This window comes from Pleurodeles waltl, chromosome 4_2 (assembly GCF_031143425.1).
Source record: "Pleurodeles waltl isolate 20211129_DDA chromosome 4_2, aPleWal1.hap1.20221129, whole genome shotgun sequence".
NCBI lineage: Eukaryota > Metazoa > Chordata > Amphibia > Caudata > Salamandridae > Pleurodeles > Pleurodeles waltl.
This window is the reverse complement of record NC_090443.1, coordinates 1025015137-1025038839: the sequence shown is the minus strand read 5'-3', so window position 1 is coordinate 1025038839 and position 23703 is coordinate 1025015137.

Here is a 23703-nt window from a genome sequence, read left to right as displayed (position 1 = left end):
GTGTCAAGCAAGAGCTAAAATACTTTATGCTACCGCAGCATAAACTTAGGGACTCCAAGAAAGCCCAACACCACATACATCTCTTTCCAGCAGTCTGACATGGCATCACAAGTGTAGGTATGGATCCTGATGTGCCCACTCACATAGCCCTGAGCCTTGGTGAAGTGCCAGGACAGGCCAATGGCTCCAATATTCTGCAATAGCACAAGTCCAGGGACATCCCTTACTCACCATTTCCACTCACCTTCCTCATTAAGGTTTCACATGCTGCCAACTGCAAGAAATACATCTTACTGAGATGATGGACAGGCGGCGTAGAACTCCGACAACAAACCACTGAAAAGCTACCCCTCCTCCAGTAGTTAGCTGTGTGTTCTCACAATCAATGCAAAGTGAATTCAGCTCCACACACTGTAGGAATGTTTCTAAATTTCCACCTACACAACTGGGAGTGAGGGCCACAAGCTACAGCTCTGCTCACTGTTAATAACATAGAAACTACTTCTAATATAGGAACTCTAATGAAACTTCAAGCTCTTCCAGTTACAAATTTAGTTACAACATTTTGAAAAAAATAATCCTTTATGTCATACAATATTAAATGTATCTGTATAGCAATTACTGCTGCTGGTGCAAACAGAGAAGACTGTGTTTTACTTCCCCTTACTGTAAATTGTTGCTTGTGCAGTCTTTAGAAAAGCCTCTATTACAGATGGCTATTTTAATAACTAAATAAAGTCAATCATAGAGAGAGAGCATCAACACGCATACAGGTGCCCAGTTTGCACTCATAAACAAAGCAGCATGATGCACTATTTTATTGTAAGTACAAATTAAGCAGTATTGTCCAAGGGGAGTAGTTACTGACCAGGGGGGAGTTTGCCTTGGGTCCTACTACCCCTAGGTCAATAACTACCCAGAAGTGTCATGTCTCTCAGATAATATTGCTTTTGTCAATCAGACCCTTAACATTTTGGGTAGCATTTATAAAATTGTTTGTTAGATGGTATGTGTAATAGACCAAAACACCAGAGGGATGCTAGTAGGAGAGGGAATATAGGTTGTCGCCACACAAAGGACCCCACAACAATGGACGCACACTCTAGGGTACGTCGGGGTGGTGGTTGGGGCACAGTATTGTATGCTGCGTGCATACGATGATCACCTGCTGGTATAATGCAAAAGTTAATTGGTGTGTTATTTTGTTACGTTAACCTAAATGCCAATAAACAAACGTTTTTCAAAAACTGTTTGTTTGATGGTATATTTTTAATGGGACTATTTGTGTGGACAGTTATAAGAAGCATACCTGTTAAATCTTTTTGTTTGGTGATAAGGCAGTGCCATTTTTGTCCAACTGAAATGTAGGGAACACCTGGCTTTGAGGGCACAAAAAGAGCATGCAGAAAGGGTGACAGAAGATATTAGTCACAAGTCATTTTTGCTGTTATCTTCCAAATAAGAAATGTGGTGATTTCTAAGGTAATTTTAATTTGTGAAAAATGCTGATGCTCTGCTGGGATTTGATTAATATAATTTTGAGGGATAAAATGATTTTTGTATCATAATTTTCTCCTGGAAATGTATGGACGATACTCTAGATTCTAAAATGAGGGCACATTTTCTGTAACTGCACAAGTATCTTCGTAGTTTGGACTCTTGCTCTGGGCAAGACTGCTGGTTCAAGGATGACAGTACTTATGTTTGTAGGCGACTATGCCCCTCCTACAACAAGTTACAACTGTAGTCCCAACCCTTCTGGCTCACTAGCAGTACCGCACCAACAATCCAGTTAAAGGTGATTTGCGGCAGCCTTTACTCGAGAGTATGACATCTCAGGGAGTGTTGTGGTTCACCGGAGATTACCCCTTTCTCACAGATATATCATGTCTCAACCAAACACAGGCAATAACGAAGATGCAGTAATGTTTCAATAGTTTTTATTTAATACAATACAGTAAATCTTATGGGCTGCAATGATTAGGATAATGAACAGTGCAAGAGATAGAATTGTAAAGACGAGGGTCATGATTATGAAGACCCCCACCATCTTCCATTAACATAGAAAGACATAAAGTGTATCATATGTCTGTGTGCCTTATCATAATAGGCCTAACCTTCTGCCTAGAGGAGAGCTGGGTATGTTAAAGCTTATCTGCCAATGCCATGTCCCTGGAAGGGGCCCCCAACCCTGGTTACCTCGAATGAGGTCTCCAGCTCAGGCTTCAGAAGAACACAAAGTCCGGGTCAGCGTCAAGGTGACGTGCAGCATCGATAGCAGCGATGGTATCTGGTCGGAATCTCTCTGATTATCTGTCTAAAGTGTGATGTATTTATACAGATCTACTTGGACCCCTGACGTAGGTTGTTCCAAAATAATAGATAACACTGCATGCTTGGAACGGTAATTTCTAATGTGAGCACCTACAGTTTGTTTGTCTTTGTTGCATGAGATGACGCCTTAGCGCAGTGAGACTGATAACATAACTCTAAACAAAAGGGCCTAACAATAAACAAGGCAGCCATCTTAGAAGAATAATTTAAAAAATAGTCTAAGACCGAGCAAGCTAAGTAGGTTAAAAGTCACTAGGGGCCAGATGTATCATTACGGCCCTTTGCGATTCGGAAATAGCGATTTTTAAGAAATCGCTATTTCCGACTCACAAAGTGCCATGTATCACATTTGCGAATCGGTAATAGCGATTTCTTAAAAATCGCAAATGCTATTACTGAATCGCAAATTGCGATACCGGCCCCATTCGCAGCTATGGGCCTGTTGGCCCATATCTGCAAATTTTTTGCATTTCCAAAATTGCGATTTCTGAACCAGAAATCGCAGTTTTGGAAATGCAAAACCCCAGGGTGCTCGGGGGCTAATGCCCCCTCTGCTGCACCCCAACATTTTTTGGGGGGACATGTAAGGTGCACACATGCCAGAAGGGCATGTGTGCTTTACATGTACAATTTAAAAATGCATTTTAAATGCATTTTAAAATTTTGCACATGGTTACCACCAAGTTCAACTTGGTGGTAATTAGCGATTCCTAAATGCCAAAATTGCATTTAGGAATTGCTTCATACATGTGCTAAGAAATCGCAAATAAGGAATCCTTATTTGCAATTTCTTATTTAGAGACTCGCAATTTGCGACTTTCTAAATAGGGTCGCAATTTTAAGGAATCGCTATTTTAGCGATTCCTTAAAATTGCGTTCAGAATGTATTTCATACATTCTGAAATGGCATTTTGCATTCGCAAACGGGTATTCGCAATGTTTGCGAATGCCAAATGCTTTCATACATCTCGCCCTAGGTGACGGGGGCACGAGCCTGCAAGCCAAAAGGCTAAGCTAACTCCCGTTATCCCATTAAAACAAACTAGGATTCACTACATCTTACTTCTCCATGTGACATAAAGCTGTAAACTGTTGAACAAAACATACTTCCCACAGGAGAAGCAGCTTGATTCCCCAGGGTACTGCAATTTCAGCACAGAGCACTAACAGACACCTAGAGCGCTAACATTCTGTATTCAGGACAAAAGTGAGGCACTTTTGAACACCATTTTGCTGGACCTGTATAGGTGAACTAATTTCTAATGGAGTAGATTGCAGTAAATGAACAAAATAGAGGAAATTCATTTTGCCATGAAAAAATGGCTGATGCTGTAGAAAGCTAAAATAAAGATAAGGCACCTATTTTATTACTTCTCAAATATCTTCCTCATGCAGGTCAGAAAAAAGTCTGGCCTTCAGATTTTCTCACTTGCTTTTGTCAATAGTTGCATCCACTTTCATGAATCTGGTGCAGAGGGCCTGCACTGGTGTGCATTTGAGAGATGGTCTTAAGCTGCAGTCGCAGAGGACAACGATTTAAAGCCATGCTGACAAGCACATGGCTAGAGATAGGGAAGCATGGGCTTTTTGTGAGCACTGCAGACTTCACACCCACTACTACATCGAAACACATCCCTGGTTGGAAGCCAAGACTCAAGCTTTTATGTGGCACTGAAGAGAATGAGACTCTGATACCTGCAGTATGTACAAACAGCATGTGGCAATGAGGAGAACGTGCCCCCAACCCCTGCAGTATGTACGAACTCGCATCACACATAGACAAAAAGCCAACTTCTTTTTGAAAAAGTGATGCACACAGATAGCTGCGAGCATCACTATGACATAGTTTTCATGGTAGTGCTCAATGCACTGCAATACATGGCGGCTTCAGGCTCCACATATCTCCAAGTGGTGAGCTAGGGAGATTTAAGATATATCAACAAGTTTGCCATGGTGACTACATGTTTACGATCCGCATTGTATGGCACGTCGAGCGCATTGTACTCATTTACCATAGTAAGTGTCCCGAGTTCGTAGCTGGATCTACCAAGGGCATTTGAGAGATGTGTTCGGAGTGACGCTTTCCCCCTTCCTTTTAGCAGTTACCAGTGAATCAGTCGGTATTGTAGAGCTCTGCTTATCACCCCTGAGGGCATCCAAGCACTGTGATGCTGGATTAGATGAAGAGCCAGGTCTTCAGTTTCTTCCTGAAGTCTGCCAGCTAGGGAGATGTGCGGAGGTGGAGTGGGCGGGAGTTCCAGGCATTGGCGGTGAGGTGGGAGCAGGAGCATCCTTCACTGTGGCTGCGTTGGATGTGCGGAGTCTGTGCTAGGTTGATGGAGGTAGAGCGAATGTTTCTGGATGGTTTGTGGAAGTTCAGGCGGTGGTTCAAGTATGCTGGTCCTTGGTCGTGGAGGGTTTTGTAGGTGTGTGTCAGTAGTTTGAATTGGCATCTTTTCTGGATGGGAAGCCAGTGGAGATCTCTCAGGTTCTAGGTGATGTGGGTACTTGTGGGAGCAGGGCCGACCTTAGCGCTGGTGGCGCCCTGTGCGACAGTATATTTTAGCACCCTCAACCCCATGACCATCTCCTTGGATTCACTCACTATCACCTGGCAAATGTGCCCCCTGATCTCTCCTTACCCCCTCTTTTACACACATTCATTTGTTTTAAAGCACTTGTAAACGCTGGCTTTACTAATCCACTCAGCTATCCACATAAAATATAGTTCTGTTCTTTGCAGCAGGCATATTACCCTTTACGCTACATTATGGTGAGTCAAAGCTGCCTTTAGAGAAAACTCTCATCTCTCTCCCTAGCAGGAACATTAATCACAATAGTAATCCTAACATTTTAAATCCTTCCTGAAGGCTGGATGCGCAAGGAACTTTTTTTTAAATCGCATGTTTCGTAAGTTATTGCTAAACATGGTGACCTCCTGAGGTCAGCGCCCCCAATCCAGGTCAGCACCCATTGTGGCTGCTCCACTTGCACCGCCCGAAAGCCGGCCCTGTTTGGGAAGGCTGAGGCTCAGTCTGGCCGCTGAGTTCTGTATCATCTGGAGCCTTCTCATTAGTTTGCCGGTAGACCCTGCACACAGTGCATTTCCGTAGTCCAGACGGGTGGTGATAAGGGTTTGCGTTATTGTTTTACTGGTGCTTGTTGGGAGTCACTTGAAAATTCTTCAGGGCATACGGAGTGTGTGGAAGCATGCAGAGGAGACCATGTTGATCTGTCATTTCATGGTTAGTTTGCTGTCCAGGATGATGCTGAGGTTGCAGGCGTGGTCTTTGGGACTAGGTTTGGATCCAAGTTCCGTGGACCACCAGATGTTGTTCCAGTGGGAAGTATGGTTGCCAAGGATCAGCACTTCTGTTATGTCTGTGTTAAGCTTCAGGCAGCTATCCTTCATCCAAGGGGCAACTCTCTTTATGCAGTTGTGAAAGTTGGATTTCATTGTGGTGGGTTCTGCTGAGAGCGAGGGGATGAGGTAGGTGTTGTCGACGTAGGATATGATGCTGATGTCATGGGTTCTAACCATTTCGGCTAGCAGCATCACATAGATGTTGAAGAGGGTGGAGCTGAGGGATGATCCTTGCAGAATGCTGCAGATGGTGTTCTTCGGTTGCGAGGTGAAGGGAGGAGATGGATTCTTTGTGTGGATCCTGTTACGAATGATGCCATCCATCTGAGTCTATCTTCTTTGATTTCAGTCTGCTCCAGTCTCTTGATGAGAGTGCGGTGGGAGACAGTGTTGAATACTGCAGAGGTCATGAAGGATCAGAGCGGCTGATTCACCTCTGTCGAGTAGGGTGCGGATGTTGTCTGCGGTGGCAAACAAGGTGGCCTTGGTGCTGTGGTTGGCTATGAACCCAGATTGGGAGGAGTCAAGCAGGTCGTTTCTTTCCAGGTGTTCGGTGAGTTGATGTTTGATGGCCTTTTCCTGTACTTTGGCGATAAACAGGAGCAGCAAGATGGGGCTGTAGCTCGGGAGGTTGCTGAATTTGGGGAGGGTTTTTGGAGGAACGGCCTAACCTCGGCGTGTTTCCAAGTGTCGGGAAATGTGGCTAAGGTGATGGATTTTTTGAGTATGGTGGTGAGGTGGCTGAACTCGTCGCTTTTAAAGGTTAAAGAGGCGGTTGGGGTAAGGGTCGGTGGGTGCTCCTAAGTGGATGCAGTTCATTATGGCTGGATGTTGAGCTGTTCCCATGCAGTGAGTTGGTGGTCGAGGGTGGTTTTGGCAGGAGTGGGGAGGCTGAGGAGGTTGGTGGGTTGGAGGTCGAAGTTTCTGTAGATGGTGGATATCTTGTTGGGGAAATGGTTTGCTAGGGCGTCATGGAGTTCCTGTGAGGGAGGGATCTCATATTCTGTGGCTGCTGGGCAGGTGAACTCTCTGACAGTGGTGAAGAGTCCTTGGTGTGGTTAGGTCTAGCCTTGATGCGGGCTGCGAGGGTCTTCTTTCTCACGTCTTTTTTTAAAGAACCTCTTTATTAGTTTATTTTGGAATTGCATCAATTCAACATTTAGAAATAGTCAACAACTCCCTAGCCATGAAGCTCAATGCCATTTAGAATCATGTGGTTTAAATTTTAACACTTTCAACATGACTTACAGAAAGATATTATTCCAACATTGCAATTGTCAAACACATGCCGATCATCATGGTCTCCCACCTCCCCCTTCTGTGGTGCTGGCAAACTTCGATCCCATAGATCAAATTTCATCCCTCTTCATCCGATGACTCCGCTGAGGAATTGGATTCCCTCTTCTCTAATCTAGTTATTAATAATCCCCACACTTATAAGTCTCCTTCCAATTTATTATTTGTTCATATATGCCTAATGCAAACCTACTCTGCCACTGCCCAATCCTCTACATCCTTCTTATAGTGTTCCACTTTGGGTATCATGTGTCCCACCCAGGTGATTGCCACTCTGTTTCACCAATAGCAGCATCAATTGAGTAAACTTATACTCCATCCTCTTCCCCTTGCACAGTTTGACATTCCTGAGCAAGCCCACCACAGGATTCCTTTCTACATATATTCCACATGCAGCCCCCAAATGTTGTACCACAGCCTCCCAGTATGCTCTTCTTTTTCGCGTCTTTGAGTTGATGGTGGTAGTTGTTGGGGGCTGTCATGAAGGTGGCTCAGTCTGTGTGGTCCCTGCTGGTATGCAATCTTCTTTCTGGTTGTTTCCAGTTGCTTTTCATTACACTCAGTTGCGGGTGTACCAGCTGGCTTGAATGTCTTTGGGTTTTGGTTGGTTTGTTGGGGGCGACTAGGTCGGTGTCGTCGATGATGAAGGTGTTGAAGTTCTCGACTACCTGTTTCATGTTGGTTGAGGAGTGTGGCTAAGTGGTGTTGAGAGCGTTCATCCACTGGTTCTGTGTTACTTTGCTGCGGAAGGGGATGCAGGGAGGGTTGGGGGTGGTGCGCAGCAGTGCTGAGATGGTGAGATGGATGATGGTGTGATCTGGCCAGGTGAGGTCTGTGGTATGGCTGTATTTGGCTCTGTTGCTGGACGTGAAGATTGGGTGTAGTGTGTGTCCCGCTCTGTGTGTAAGGTCTGTGACCCTCGGGGTGAGGCAGATTTGTTGATTTGTTCCAGGAGGTCAGCGGAGATTCTATCTCTGAGGTCGTCCAGGTGGAAGCTGAGGTCTCAGAGGAAGACGTATTGTTTAGATTTAATGGTGAGTGGGGAGGCAAAAATGGGCGTCGCAGAGGCCCATTCGTGGCCCAGGGGTTCAGTAGGCGAGAGTGACTGATGTTTTTTTGCCATCTGTGTGAAGTAGATTGACTTCAGAAGGCCTCTTAAATGTGGGACTATGAAAGTTGATTAGGGCTGGTTAAAAGTCGGTCACTGAAAGTCAGCTAGCTGCAGGCCATCCTTTGCAGTCAACCCCTACTGCGGACGGGCGAAGGCTATGGACGGTGATAGGTTGGGTGCTTATAGGGTATTGGCCTCAGGGCTGGTCGCAGGCAGGCCCTGTGGCCAGCCACCACCAGTGGTTGGATTAACATATAGTAATGAAAATTCACTGAAAAAAACAAAGGTTACAGGTACTTTATAGTTAGGTTCTGAATATACTCATACAAAACCATAGAAATTCATTAGTTATAGAGTTCTTTCAAGTAACTATAACTCACGCCCTAAGATAACTATAACTTGCTCCTTCACCATGCAGAGCTAATTACGCCACATATTATATCATTGATGACATCTTCAATCCGATCTTTCATATTATCACTGCAACATTTGCAATCAGTCGCGGCTCGCTTCGCTCAAAAGGAGCGGGCAGGTGCGCCATGTGAGGGGGTGGGGCAACCTAAAGTTTAATAAAATTAAATAAAACAAAAAAAAAACACTTACCTTTTTGGCGCTGCCCCGTGCTCCTCTTCCCTGCTGGCTGCAGGCACAAGCTCCCAGCCTGCCCTGCGGCCAATCCTGGCGTTGTGTTGAAAGCAGCATCAGGATTGGCTGGGAGCACCCTGCCTGGGCGCTTCCAGGCAGACAGGGAGCCTGTGCAGGCTCTCTCCAGCCTGGTAACTGTGTTACCGGGCTGGAGAGAACCTACTGCGCATGTGTGTTTGGCCGGCCTGAACTGGCCGGCCAAATATACCTGCACAGTGAGGGGGAGTGTTGAGCACTACCCCTCCCAGCTCCTTACCCGAGATGCCCCACCACTTTCACCATGAGGGAATAATAAACCTAGTTTATTTATCCCATTGTTGTGAAAGTTTTGCAGCTTCTGCTGCTGGTGGGGGAGAGGGGAGTGAGGCTCCTCCGCCCTAATGGAGGAGCCTACCCTGTTTGCAATAAAATTATTGATGAGACAACTGTGCATAGTGAGGGCATGAGTTATAGTTAGTTTTTCATTTATTTTAACGTTACTTTGTGTACATCACTGTTTTAATGGATGTGTCAGTATGTGTGCAGGTCTGTGAGTGGGTGCATGAGGGTGTCAGTGGGTCTGTGAGTGGGTGGGTGACAGTCTGGGTGTGTGAGTGGACGCGTGACTGTCTGAGTGGGTCTGTGAGTTAGAAATGCCTATTTGAGCCAGGCCTTGCAATTGTTTCAGTAAAAAACATTAATCACAGCACAACTACTTGACACCACAGCAAGATGGACCTGCTTTCATTTGTTTTAAGGTTTCTCTGCTGCTAGCAGCTCTGCGATAATTAACATCTTGTTGCCCTTCATGTATTTATTTCTCAAGAGCCCTTTTTTCATTGTGCACTGCGCTGTCAGTACTACATGTATTTTAAACAACGCTGCATATGCAAGTATTGTACATAGTTTATGATGTAGCTGGCTTTGTCATAACCTTTTTCCCCCTCATTTACCATGTTGCATACCATGGCTAAAAAACATTTATAAAGCCAATTTGCACGACCTAATGGCTTTGCTAGCACTTGTTCCCTTTGTGATGGGTTTGCCAACTTTCTCCTGCTCCTTCTTTTCTTTCTGCATGGTTTTCCCTCCTTTTCACTCGGAAAATATTGGCTGCCAAAAATACGTGCCAGTGCCCCCCACTGACAGCCACCAGTTATAATTAAGCACTGCAACCACCTTTTGAACCCCTTCGCTGCCAGGCCTTTTCACCCTCAGGTGCAGGCCGTTTTTTTGGCTATTTGGGCCAGTTCACACTTAGGCCCTCATAACGTTTTGTCCACATAAGCTACCCACGCTAAATTTGCGTCCTTTTTTCCCAAAATCGTAGAAATTCTAGAGGCATCCAGAGTTTGTGGGTTACCCTGAAGGAGACGAAGAAATTAGCCAAAATGGGAAAAAGGGCTGCAGAAGAAGGCTTGTGTTTTTTTCCCTAAAAATGGCATCAACAATCGGTTTGCTGTGCTAAAATCACCATCTTCCCAGCTTTCAGGAACAGGCAGCCTTGAATCAGAAAACAACATTTTTCAACACAATTGTGGCATTTTACTGGGATATACCCCATTTATACGATTTTTGTGCTTTTAGCCTCCTTCCAGTTAGTGACAGAAATGGGTGTGAAACCAATGCTGGATCCTGGAAAGCTACACATTTCTGAAAAGTAGAGAAAAATCTGAAATCAGCAAGGGGTCATTTGTGTAGAGCCTACGAGGTTTTACTACAGAAAATAACAGCCAAAATAAAACAATATTGAAATTGAGGTGAAAAAAACAGCAATTTTTCTCCACGTTTTACTCTGTAACTTTTTCCTGCGATGTCAGATTTTTGAAAGCAATATACAGTTACGTCTGCTGGACTCTTCTGGTTGTGGGGATATATAGGGCTTGTAAGTTCATCAAGAATCGTAGGTACCCAGAGCCAGTAAATGAGCTGCACCTTGCTATGGATTTCATTGTATACCGGGTATACAGCAAATTCATTTGGTGAAATATAAAGACTGAAAAATAGGTATCAAGGAAACCTTTGTATTTCCAAAATGGGCACAAGATAAGGTGTTGAGGAGCAGTGTTTATTTGCACATCTCTGAATTCCGGGGTCCCCATACAAGCATGTGAATTACAGGGCATTTCTCAAATAGACGTCTTTTTTACACTCTATCTCATATTTGGAAGGACAAAATGCAGAGAAAGACAAGGGGCAATAACAGTTGTTCTGCTATTCTGTGTTCCCCCAAGTCTCCCGATACAAATGGTACCTCACTTGCGTGGGTAGGCCTAATGCCTGCAAGAGGAAGCGCAACATGGACACATCACAATTTTACATTGAAAACTGACGTGTTTTTTGGAAAGTGCCTAGCTGTAGATTTTGATCTCTAGCTCAGCCGGCACCTAGGAAAACCTACCAAACCTGTGCATTTTTGAAAACTAGACACCTATCGGAATCCAAGATGGGGTGACTTGTGGGGCTCTCACCAGGTTCTGTTACCCAGAATCCTATACAATCCTCATAATTTTGAAAAAAAAAAACACTTTTCCCTCACATTTCGGTGACAGAAAGTTCTGGTACCTGAGAGGAGCCACAAATTTCCTTCCACCCAGCGTTCCTCCAAGTCTCCAGATAAAAATGGTACCTCACTTGTGTGGGTAGGCCTAGTGCCCGTCGCAGGAAATGCCCCAAAACACAACGTGGACACATCACATTTTCCCAAAGAAAACAGAGCTGTTTTTGCAGTGCCTAGCTGTGGATTTTGGCCTCTAGCTCAGCCGGCACCTAGGGAAACCTACCATACCTGTGCATTTTTTAAAACTAGAGACCAAGGGGAATCCAAGATGAGGGACTTGCGGGCTCTCACCAGGTTCTGTTGCCCAGAATCCTTTGCAAACCTCAAAATTTGGCAAAAAAACACTTTTTCCTCACATTTCAGTAACAGAAAGTTCTGGAATCTGAGAGGAGCCACAAATTTCCTTCCACCCAAAATTCCCACAAATCTCCCGATAACAATGATACCTCAATTGTGTGGGTGACCCAGGTACCTGCAACAGAAAAAGGCCAGAAACCTGTAGAGATTGATGGGATAGCACATATTTTCCTTTTATACATCTTTAGGCTGACTGCTTTCGGGACCCACACAAGTGAGGTATCATTTTACTTAGGAAACTGAGGGGAACTCTGGGTGGTAGGAAATTTGTGCCAGAGCGGTGATCCTACAAAGAAAAGTGAGGAAAATATGCTTTTTTAGGCGAATTTTGAGGTTTGCAGAGGAGTGTGGGTAAGAAAATGTTGGCGGATCCACGCAAGCCACACCACCCTGGACTCCGTAGGGTGTCTAGTTTTAAAAAAATGTCTGTGTTTGGTAGGCTTCCCTAGATGAAGGCCGCACCCGGGACCAAAAACATAAGTGCCCCCCCAAACACAGGCAGTTTTTAAATAGATTATTTTAATGTGTCCAGGTACTTCTGTGATGTTCCAAACACTAAAACTGTGAAAAGAAACGCACTTAGGTTATGTTAAAAAGACCCCTCACCCACCAAACAAGTTGGTGGCATGCTTCATCATCGGGGTCCCACCAGAGACACCTCGCGTGTCACGGTTGTGCTGAGACGCCTGATTACAGCGGAGCAGATTTTGTCATTTTTACCACACATACTTGTTGGATTTGGCACAAGGGTGAGTGATGGTTCAGTAGATCAAATTATTTCACAAAAATGAAATGCACTGTTAATAACTGAAAGGCCAAAAAACTGAACCAATGACTCAAAACTCATGAGTTGTAAAGCCATGACAAGGCACCAACCGTTTTACAGTCCATTCACACACCTCTCATACATGACATGCACAAGACCATTTACGCTGCCAGCTACGGGCCCAGCACATAACAACACTTGCATCGACAGACAGCGCCACTCAAGGGCTCATCACTTACATACGCCCACATGCCTGATACAGCAATCACACCAGCTGATGGGAGTGTGTGGAAAGGCGTATGGCTGGCACTACCAGCTAAGCGCCACTCCACGCACACCGACAGCTAAGTGCCACTCCACGCACATCGTCAGCCAAGTGCCACTCCATGCACACCATCACTTTTTGTTTTGTTTTTAAACAACAAAGAAACCACTAACTAATTATAAGTACAAAACTACGAACACAAAAGCTCTAACTGACTACTTGACAGAAATGCCAACCGTGAAACTGAACATATGAAAATATAAAACTGTCAGTTTACGCTCACGGTATTTCCCAGAAATTCGCCTGGGTGTGGTAACTCCTGAAACAGCCGGCCACACACAGCCCAGGCTTTGAAGGGCAATCAAGGCAGTACATCCGGCTCTCCCTCCGGATACCTCTTCGGGCACAGACTCTACTTTTCTTAATGGGCAAGTCTTTTTTGGGAGTGGGAGGAATGTGATCAGAAAAGTGGCCATCTTTCAATCTAGCCACATCCTCCACCACTGCTACTCTAGGAACTCTTGCCTGTTCCACCACAATAAGGCTCTCTATCACTGACTCCTGAAATTTAACAAATGTCATCCTTGACTCAGGGGAACAATCCTTGAATACAATAAAAGCATTAAAAGTTGCCAAATGAAATAAATGGATTGCCAACTTTTTATACCACACGTAAGACTTACGAAGAGCAGTGTAAGGTTGCAACCTCTAGTCTGTCAACACCACCCGTGTGTTTATTGAAGTCCAAACTACACGCAGGTTTGCACACTTTGTCAACCTGACCCCAAACAGTCACAGGGGAAGTACTCTCATCATGGATGGTAGTTGGCATGTACACATCCCTCCTGTCTGAAAATTTCAGAGCTAGCAGCTCATTACTACACAAGGCACTGCAGTGCCCCCTCTCAAGTTTGTTATAGACAAGCTCCCTTGGATAGCCTTTCCGGTTAGAAAGGATTGTGGCACAAGCAACAGTGTCTACTCTGAACAATTCCTTGAACAACTGCACTCCATTGTAGAAGTTATCTACGTACAAATGGTGACCTTTGTTAAACAGTTGTCTACCAAGTTCTCACACAACTTTCCCACTAACTCCAAAAGTGGGCAGGCAACCAGGGGGGTCAACACTGGAATCCCTACCAGTATAGACCCGGAAATTATACACATATCCTGTACTGGCATCTTCGGGACAGATGGGCCTAAAATAAATAGGCCGATCTGCCCCCAAGGGGGGCAGAAATGGCCATCAGTAATGTCCCCCCTTTGGGGGGTGACCCTTGCCCAAGGGATGCCCCAAAGAGACAAAACACACACACACACACACACAACACCTGTGGCCTAGTGGGTTTCAAACCCCCCGGGGGCGAGATCGGCTGAAAACATGGCCGATATAGCCCTGGGGGGGGAGGGGCTGTAACATATACAAAAATATTGCCCCCAGGGCAGTGACCCTTGCCTAAAGGATCGCTGCCCTAAAACATTGTTTCAAACACAGTCCCTGGTGTCTAGTTGGGTTCGACCCCCTCCCGGGGGCAGATCGGCCCAAAAAACTGCTGATCTGCCTCCAGGGGGGGGGCGTGAAACACAGATATACTTATGCCCCCAGGGGAGCGACCCTAAAATAAACAAAAAAACATCCCTGGTGTCTAGTGGGTAGATTCCTGCTCCACGATCACGGGCCTCGTCCACGATTGTGGAGCAGGAATCCACAAAAAACAGGCACGGGGAAAGGAAAAACTCTTTCCTTTCTCCCTGCGCCTGTTTTCCACCCCAACCACCCCCCAGGAGAAGGACTTACCTTTGATGCGTCCTCTCTCCTAACACTCTGGACGCAAATGCCTTCCAGCGCGTCCCCGGCAGCATTTGATGACGTCGCACGCTGAGATCATCAGATTGCTAAGGTGGGGGGGAGATGGGTGGAAGGGGAAGTGATTCCCCTTCCATCCCTGACTGGGGGGTGTGGGACGAGCTGGTCTCGTCCACAGCACACGAGAACCGTGTGCGAGGACGAGGACACCTCACCCCAGGCACCGTAGGGGTTAAGGATACTTCATGTCTTTGTAAGAAAAGCATAAGATGTAGAACAGAGTCTCTGCCCTCATTCTACAATGAGATGGGCACTTATAGATTTTGATGTGGGCCAATTGGCCCTGTAAACTTCAGGTACAAAGTGAATCGCCACTTGGGTTGGATCCAATTTAGCTAGGGGTTGGGCCAATATTTCCCTCGTCCAAAAGTTAACTGTACAATAAAGAGCCATGTTTTGTTACACACACTGCTTTCCTTCAAATTTCAGAGCCGAAATTCCTGCTTGATTAAGTGAGCATTCCTTCTGTAATTATTGCAGGAATTTTCCAAAGCTGGATGAATCCAAACTGCAGGGGAGTGGTCCTCACATGTGCCTTTCGACTATTTGTCAAAGCTCCATCGTAGGATGCATCCCTGATCATGGAGTTGAGACATGTTGTCTGACTTGTGAGTAGGCAGTAAGTAGACAAAGGGCAATGATGCAAACTATGGGTCAGATGCCAATCTCGAGATATGGGGGATTAGAGGCATGCTCGGATGGGGTTGAAGATGCAACCTTAAGAAGCTATTTTCCAACTTCTGCAACTCCCTTTGCCTCATTACACCAAAATAATTCTCCCCCTCTAAATGGTTGCTGCTCCTGCCCATTGATTGCGGACACTTGGGGGATTGTGCTGCATGGTTGGCTGTCTGTTCACTACTTGCATCGTAGGAGTGCTGCAGCTGCTTGCCTCCCTGTACTTACATCCTTCTATGTCTGTGATGTCCAGGAAAGTTTACCATTTAAACAGGTCCCAAAGTAGTAGACATTCCCTATGCGTTCCTGGAGTTGTACCCGCATGGCCTGTTTGGATGGGAGTTTACTTTGTGGTTTAGCCTTTGTTTCTGCTACATTAATAATCAGTTGTCCAGCCTTACAGTAGTCTGTGGAGCCAATCTTTGGCTTGTGAATTAATAGTTCTGGCAAGGAGAGCAGAGAGGTATCATCAGCAAACAAACCTATGAGTATCTTTGTGTTGCATAGCATCAGGGTGTCAAAGTTCATGCCCCTCGGGCATTTGCTGGCATCATTTATGAGTTGGCTAAATAGTGTGTGTGTTAGCATGATCCCTCCTGTACTCCTAACAGAACTGAGATCCTTTCAGTGCACTGCCCTACAAGGCTGTAACACACTTGTGCAGGACTTGTGAATTTGAGATCCTGTGTGGAGAATAGCAGAGAATTTTCATTCACCTGTTGTGTTACTTCATGCTACAGTCTAGGTCTGTTGACTGAATCAGGGGCTAATTGTAAGTCTATGAACGTTATGTAAAATTACACTTTGTTTAACAAGTGCATGTTTCAGACTGATCAGGTAGTTTAAAGGCCTGGCCCGCTAGTCTTTTTTAGAAGCCTGCTTGTGCATCAGAGAGAATGTCTTTCAAGTCAGCACAGCCAAGCAAATGATTCAGCAGTGCTCAACCACGTCTTGCCGGCTGCGTCAAGCGAGGAGATTGGTCTATAGTTTGCATGGTTACTCAGGCTACATTCTTCTGTAAAGTTATGGCTGTTTGGAACGTGAAGGCTATTGCACCAGGTGCTAGTACTGCATTAAAGACCTTGATTATGGCCCAGTGCCATACTTTCAGTTGTGCTCAGAACATGTCACTGGGACTAGATCAGGTCTGATGGCTTCATTCAGCTTCTGGTCATAATGGCAAGTTCTACCTCAGGTAGTACCATCATGTTCCTGATGTCCCTGAATAGTAGTTGGTGGGTTTTATCAAGGATCTTTGGTTCCTTTATGCCAGCTATTTAAAGTTGTTGACCCATGCCTGTGCCTCAGTACACAAGCACTGGAGGTTTTAGTGTCACAGAAAACCACAAGATAAGAGCTCGCAGAATCTCTGTGAGTTTTTTTATGTTGATTGCCTACTTAAGTTCATTCAATAATTTCGAGTAGGTTTGACATTTTTTTCCTAGTCATTAGCCTTTTGTATTTGTTTATGAAATATAGCTCCTCCTTGGCTGACTGGTGGCGAGCCACTAAGGCATGAGAAAGTTTGTGCTTCCTTCACCATCACTCCTTGTCAAACCGTTCATGAAGGCTCCGGTCGTGATTCCCTTAGAAGGTTTAGAGATGGTCCAGTACGAGGAGGTCTTTGCGATCACTTGGTTGAAGAGCTCAGCAGTATGCACTCGTCCCCTTCCCTCAAGGATAGCACAATTTAGATCTTCCATTAGTAGCCCCTTTAAAACCAGGGTCAGGGTTGTGTCGTTCTTCATTCTCTATTCTATTATTTGACAGAAGGATTGCCAGATGAAATATACATTCTTACTTACCATGATTTGCTTGAACTATTGCATGGAGCTTGATTATAGTCCAAAATCAAAAACCACCTACCGGGCGTCCACATCTATTTTTGACTGCTAAGATGTAATATACCAGAAGATCACCCATTGTTAGATATGGTTCTGATTGATGAAGGATTGTCATTCCAAGTCTTTGTTTTAGAGCGTAATCCTGCTATGTTCCAACCAAGTATATACAGCGGGCTTGGGTGCAATATTAGAGTCAAGACCTTCAAATAGCAGGCATGTGAAACGGCAGAAGATAATCGCCCAAGGAAATAGGCACACTAGGCACTTTACATTCATTGGTAGAAAGGGGGATTTTCTTGCACTGCTCAAAGCTGTCGGGAGCCAGTCCATTGTTAGTTATAATGATATATTTCGTCATAATGATATTCTGTTTAACCAAATGATATGTATTATATTTCCATGCAGTATACAGCTATTATCATATGGCCACAAAATATTTGTCACAATTATGCTGTTAAGTATTACAAGGGTTTATGGAGACGTTTGCAGGCATATATAATATAGCTTAAAAGAACCCCTTCAAATCACATTCTTGTAAACATGTTTATTATTGATACACATCTTAAGATTTGTGGTAGAAGGCTAATGGCCACTCAGTGGAGGTTTCATATATATAGAATACCAAGAGTGCATTGTATCTAAATACACATCACATTTTACATTTCATGTGGAGTCATTTATAGCATTTCTTCTAAATAAGTTCAGGGCTTTCACCCACACAGGATTGAACAGCACAGCAAAGGCCTTCAGACAAACATTTGAATAATGTTCTTCATATTCTGTTGAATTATTTATAATTCTGTCTTCCTCAAGTCTAGCAGTGTTCTCAAGAAGATACTTTGGGTGCCACTTTATGCCCAATGCCAGCCTGTGGATGGGGAAGGCTTCTGGCTACTCTCTAACCAGTAGGGTAAAAGTTCCTAGGGGTGCCGCTACCCTCTTTGGGCTCATTTCCTGGGTGTCTGGCCCTACACAATCCAACAGTACCCTACTCTGCCAAAACCCAATATGGCATAACCTTTCTTCCCCTCGTCAGAGCTCACACCTGAGGTGTGGCTAGGAAAATGAGGAAGCCCCCCCAGTAAACCTGTTCTGGAACAGGTTTTTTGCCCACTGGGATAAGTGCTACTCTGGCTACCTGGACAATGACAGGGGCCGACCTAAGTGTGAGTTACATCTGCCTGTGACAGGGTATGCCCCTTCGACGCTTCTGCAGTTATGTTATGCAGATTTGTAGTGTGTACTATCACCCGGGTGAGTGTGCTGGCACTGAGCAGGTGTGAGGCTTGCGGTGCTACCCAAAAGGCCAGGTCTTAAACTTTATGCAAAATTCAGGAAATGAGCAGAAGACTCTTATGTGCCACAGTAGGTTATTCCATGCCTTAAGAGTTATGTAGAAGAAGGCTTTACTACCATATCTTGGTTTCTTTATGCGTAGGATGTCTGCAAGTAGGGGTTCGGATGAACTGAGGTGTCTGGAAGGTTTGTGAAAGCAGATGTGATTGCTGAAGTATGCTGGGGCAGTGTTATGCAGCGCCTTGAAAGAGTGGGTGAAGAGTCCGAATTGTGCTCATTTGTGTTTGGGGAGCCAGTTTAGTTTCTTCAAGTGTGACGTGATAAATGTGGTGTGATGTCAATTGGTGGGCACATCCCCAAGCTATCTTGTCAAAAGGAGGTCACATCCCATCCCTTTGCTACATTCCCTGAGAGCCCTTCACAACTCCTGGCAGAGGGCAATCAGGCTGGCAAATGACAGCTGGGGATTAACTCTGAAAAGGCTGCCAGAGGCACATAAACAGTGACATTCTAAAGCCAGTATTTCTGAAATAGTTAGATCAAATATGACTTTGCCATTAATTTGGACTTTATTTAAGTATTTGTCTAACTAGGGCCAATCTGAAGTGAGAGTTCTCTCGTAGGGGATTTCCATGTATAGTCATAAGTGTAGAATAATTCCCCGCCCGCCTGCGGGGACCCCGGAGCACTTTTTCCAATATAATTTTTTAAGTGTCACTGTTCGCCCTACTTCAGGAAGGCTTGTCAAGACACTTAAGAATGTTCCCAGGCAGCCTATAGGAAGGGCTACAGTGTTCAAACTTCTTCATTCAGAATGTCCTTGAAATAAAAACATTAAATACTTGACAAATAAAGCCATTTTCCAGACCAACTACTTCCAAAAACTTCTTTTATTTCACAAAACCTCTAAGAAGGAGTGCAGAACAGTGTAGTTCATAGGCTGCCATTAGCAATGAAGAAAAAGGATACTGTGCCTTTAAGAGCAGCCAGTCCTCCAGTATCCCATCATGCCTAAAGAGAGGCTGTTACCTCAGTTCTTTTTTCCAGCACCTGCTGGCAGGACCCTGGAGCATTGAACTCGACCTTTTTAGGTTTTTCCTTCAAAAATTTAGAGAAACATTCAGAAAAAAGGCTTCATTCGACGTCTTTTGTCTTTCTCTACTACATTTTGAAGTTTTCTGACAGAAGTTTAAGGCTTTTTTCATCAAAATGCCTTCCTTGTTTGACAAGTGCCCTAAATGTGGCAGAAAAAGGCTAATACAGACCCTCATGAGCTCTGTATTATTTGCCTACCCTCATCTTACATTCCTGCCTCCTGCAACATCTGCAAGACGTTCTCCAGGCGCACTTTACGTGACAGAGAGAAAATTCGCCTACAAGGGAGAGCAGAGAGAAGACGCCAAGGAACCAGTGGGACCTCTGACCGAGGGGAAGGTCAGTCTTCCACCAGGGCTCATACCTCAGCCTCCAGTGGTCGTGGGAGGTCTGAGAGACGCTCTTCAGGGCGAAAACGACATCGGTCCCGGTCAACGTCGAGAAGGTCGACGTCGAGAGGAGGTACGGCGCCGACATGTTCACCGTCGAAGTCCGGTTCGACGTCGTACAGAAGTCACCAGTCGGCGTTGAGGCACCGTACAACGTCGAAGACCCCAAGGCGCATGACGTCGAGGAGTAGATCGGCATCGTTGGAGTCGACCTCGAGAGGTCGACGTAGACGTCATGGCTCGTCACCTCGCACAGCGTCGACCTTCAGACGGAGAGAGAGGTCGACGTTGAGGACTCCATCGACGTCGAGGAGACACAAGAGGCGGAGAATTCATTCCTCATCGGAGCGCTCTTCATCAGTAGTGCTGCTGCCTTCCTCTCCTTCTTCCCGTCCGTCTCCTCCTAGGTCTCCTCCTCCAGCGCTTCCGGCTACGCCGCCTCAACCAACGGGCCAAGAGGTGCCACAACCAACGCCACTACCATGACTCTTCCAGATCAAGATCGCACCGCCGATAGAGGCGCAGATCAAGTTCAAGGGAGCGTGACAGAGACTCTTGGTCCTACGTTGTCAGACTCTCCCCCTCCTCGGTCCTCACCGGTGGATGACATTAACACCTTTCATGAGGTTCTAGTCCGAGGTGCTTCGAAGCTCAGTATACCGATGGTTGCTCCCACGCCATCGACATCGGTCATTTTCAAAACACTTCAACAGCGGTCAGCTGCCAGACCCTTGCTATCCCTAGTGCCGGGCCTCCTGGAGCCCGCTATGGAGGTCTTCCTTACACCGGCAGTGACGAGACCTGCACCATCCAGGCTGCAAAAGAAGTATCGCCCTCCGGAGCAAGATCCGCTCTTCTTGCGCTCTGATCCGCCACCGGACTCAGTAGTTATTTTGGCAGCACGCAAGGCTCACGCGACTTCTCCATCCTCCACCTCTCCTCCAGATAAGGAGAGTAAACATTTGGACTTGACAGGTCGTAAAGTCTGTGGTTCGGCGGCGTACTCTATGAAAACGGCGAGCGCCACACCCCTTTTGGGCAGGTACGATCAATCTTTGTGGGACTCCATCTTGCAATTCGCAGAACATATCCCAAGAGACCACAGAGAGGACTTTTTAGAAGTAGCTAAGGAGGGCGCTATGATCTCCAACCAAATAAAAGCGCGGCAGCGGATGCGTCGCTGCTTTCAGCTCATGCGTACTGCCATGGTGTGACGCTAAGGAGACACTCCTGGTTGCGGCTCACATCATTAAAACCGGATGCGCAGCAAAGACTTTTGAATCTGCCATTTTCAGGATCCACGTTATTCGGATCGCACGCAGATGACGAAATGGCAAGAATGAAAGCGGAGGTGGACACATTAAAGGCAGTAGGATTGGACAAGCCTAAAGAGCAAAGCAGGTCCTTCCGTCCTTTTCATCGCCTCTACACCACACAGAGGGTTCAAGCCCCTCAATGGGCCACTACAAGGCCTCACCAGCAGTACCAGCATCCCTACCAGCACCAGCATAAGGTGCAGAGGAGACGATCAGCCCAGCAGTCCACTCAAAGCACCCAACAGCCTTCCGCCTCAAAGCCCTGAGAATTTCCTCCCCCCAACTTCGTTAACCACTCCGGTGGGGGGAAGCATCACCAATTGCCTGGTAGAGTGGCAAAAGATTACAACAGACACTTGGGTCTTAGGCATTGTACAGAATGGATATTGTCTCAGATTTTTATCACCACCTCCGGCCATCCCGCCAAAGCAGACAACTGCACATCTCGATCTCCTAAAGGAGGACGTTTCCATCCTCCTCAAAAAGAAAGCAGTGGAATCGGTTCCCCTCAGCCAACAGGGGAAGGGTATCTACTCAAGATACTTTCTCATCCCAAAAAAGGACAAAAATGAATTCAGACCCATTCTAGAACTCAAAACAGCCAACAAATGGATCCAAAAGGAGAAGTTCAGGATGCTATCCTTGCACCAGATATAGCCTCAGATTCGGCAAGCAGACTGGCTTTGCTCAGTGGATCTACACAATGCGTATTTCCACATCCCCATCGCAAAGAAGGATCAAAAATTCCTGAGGTTTCTGGTAGGCTAAGATCACTTCCAATACATAGTCCTACCATTCGGACTCAAGTCTGCGCCCAGGACCTTTTCCAAGTGCATGGCGGTAGTGGCAGCTCACCTTCGGAGGAAACTAATCTTCATATACCCGTATCTCGACGACTGGTTAATCAAAGCGTCCTCTTATGCAGAAGCAAAAATACATTTCCAGATGACTTGCGACCTTCTGTACTGATTAGGTCTTCATATTAACTTTCAAAAGTCAACGACAATACCTGTCCAGAGGTTACATTACTTAGGAGCTACCATAGACACACTGCAGGCAAAAAAGGCATCGGAGGAACAACGCTTATCTATTCTCCGGAAGTGTTGGGATCTCCGATCAATGCATCACCCAACAGTGCGGACAGTCTCCTCGCTTCTCGGATCCATGGCATCCTGCATTTACCTGACACCCAACGCTCGCCTCCACATGCGCCTGCTTCAGGCATGCCTGGAGGACCAGTGGAATTAATGGTCGGGGAGCTGGGAAGATCGGATTCACCTCACCACTCATGCAATCAGGTCTCTAACTTGGTGGTGCTCTCCAACCAATCTCTTAAAGGGGATGGCCATTCCGGGCACAGCCTCTGACACAGACTATTGTGACAGATGCTTCTCTCCTCGGATGGGGAGCTCATATGGTTCACCTGCAAATACAAGGCCGATGGACACAGAAAGAATTGTTATACCACATCAATCTCCTAGAACTACGTGCGGTGCACCTAGCGCTCAAGGCGTTCCTACCCTCAATCACAGCAGACAACTTGCTGGTGCAGACAGACAATACCAACATTATGTTCTATCTGAACAAGCAGGGGGGCACCAGATCCAGAATCCTGTCTCAGGAATCCCAGGCAATATGGCACTGGCTCCTAGCCAGGAAATTGAACATAGTGGCTATCCATCTGCCAGGAGTTCAGAACAGTCAAGCGGATGCCCTCAGCAGAGTTCTAGAAGAGAACCACGAGTGGGTGCTCAATGAAGACGTCACTCGAGACATTTTCCGTTTGTGGGGCACCCCTTCATTCGACCTATACGCCACAGAAGAAAACAGGAAATGCTGCGACTTCGCCGCCAGGTTTTACCACCCACAGTCGCAGGGTAATGCTCTGTGGATAGACTGGTCCAACAAATTTCTGTACGCCTTTCCTCCGACTCCACTTATCCCAGCAGTCCTCCTCAAACTGTCGATGACTTCAGCCACAATGATCCTCATTGCACCAGAGTGGCCGAGACAGTGGTGGTTTCCTGATCTTCTTCAGAGATCAATCCAGCCCCATCTCAGGCTACCCTGCAGACCGGACCTCCTGACAAAGTTCGGCGGTTGAATGAGGCATTCCAATCTCTCATCATTGAATTTGGTGGCATGGTTCCTGAGCTAGTCCAGTATGGTCACCTCAACCTGCCACAGGATTGTATGGACCTTTTAAAGGAGGCGAAGAGGCCGTCTACTCGTTCGGCGTACTCCTTCCGAGTGGAAAAGATTCTGCATCTAGTGTTCTTCTAAAGGGATAGACCCTACATCTTGCAAAGAAGATGTCATTCTGCCTTACTTGTTGCATCTGGCACGTTCGGGCCTACAACTGTCTTCCATAAAAGTGCATTTTATTCGCAGACCTCTTTTTTCAGAATCCCAGTGATAAAAGATTTTCTAGAGGGGTTAAAGAAGGTCTTTCCTCCAATTAGACGCCCTTCGCCACCATTGGAACTTAATGTGGTCCTTTCACGTTTAATGCAGCACCCATTTGAACCAATACACAAGGCA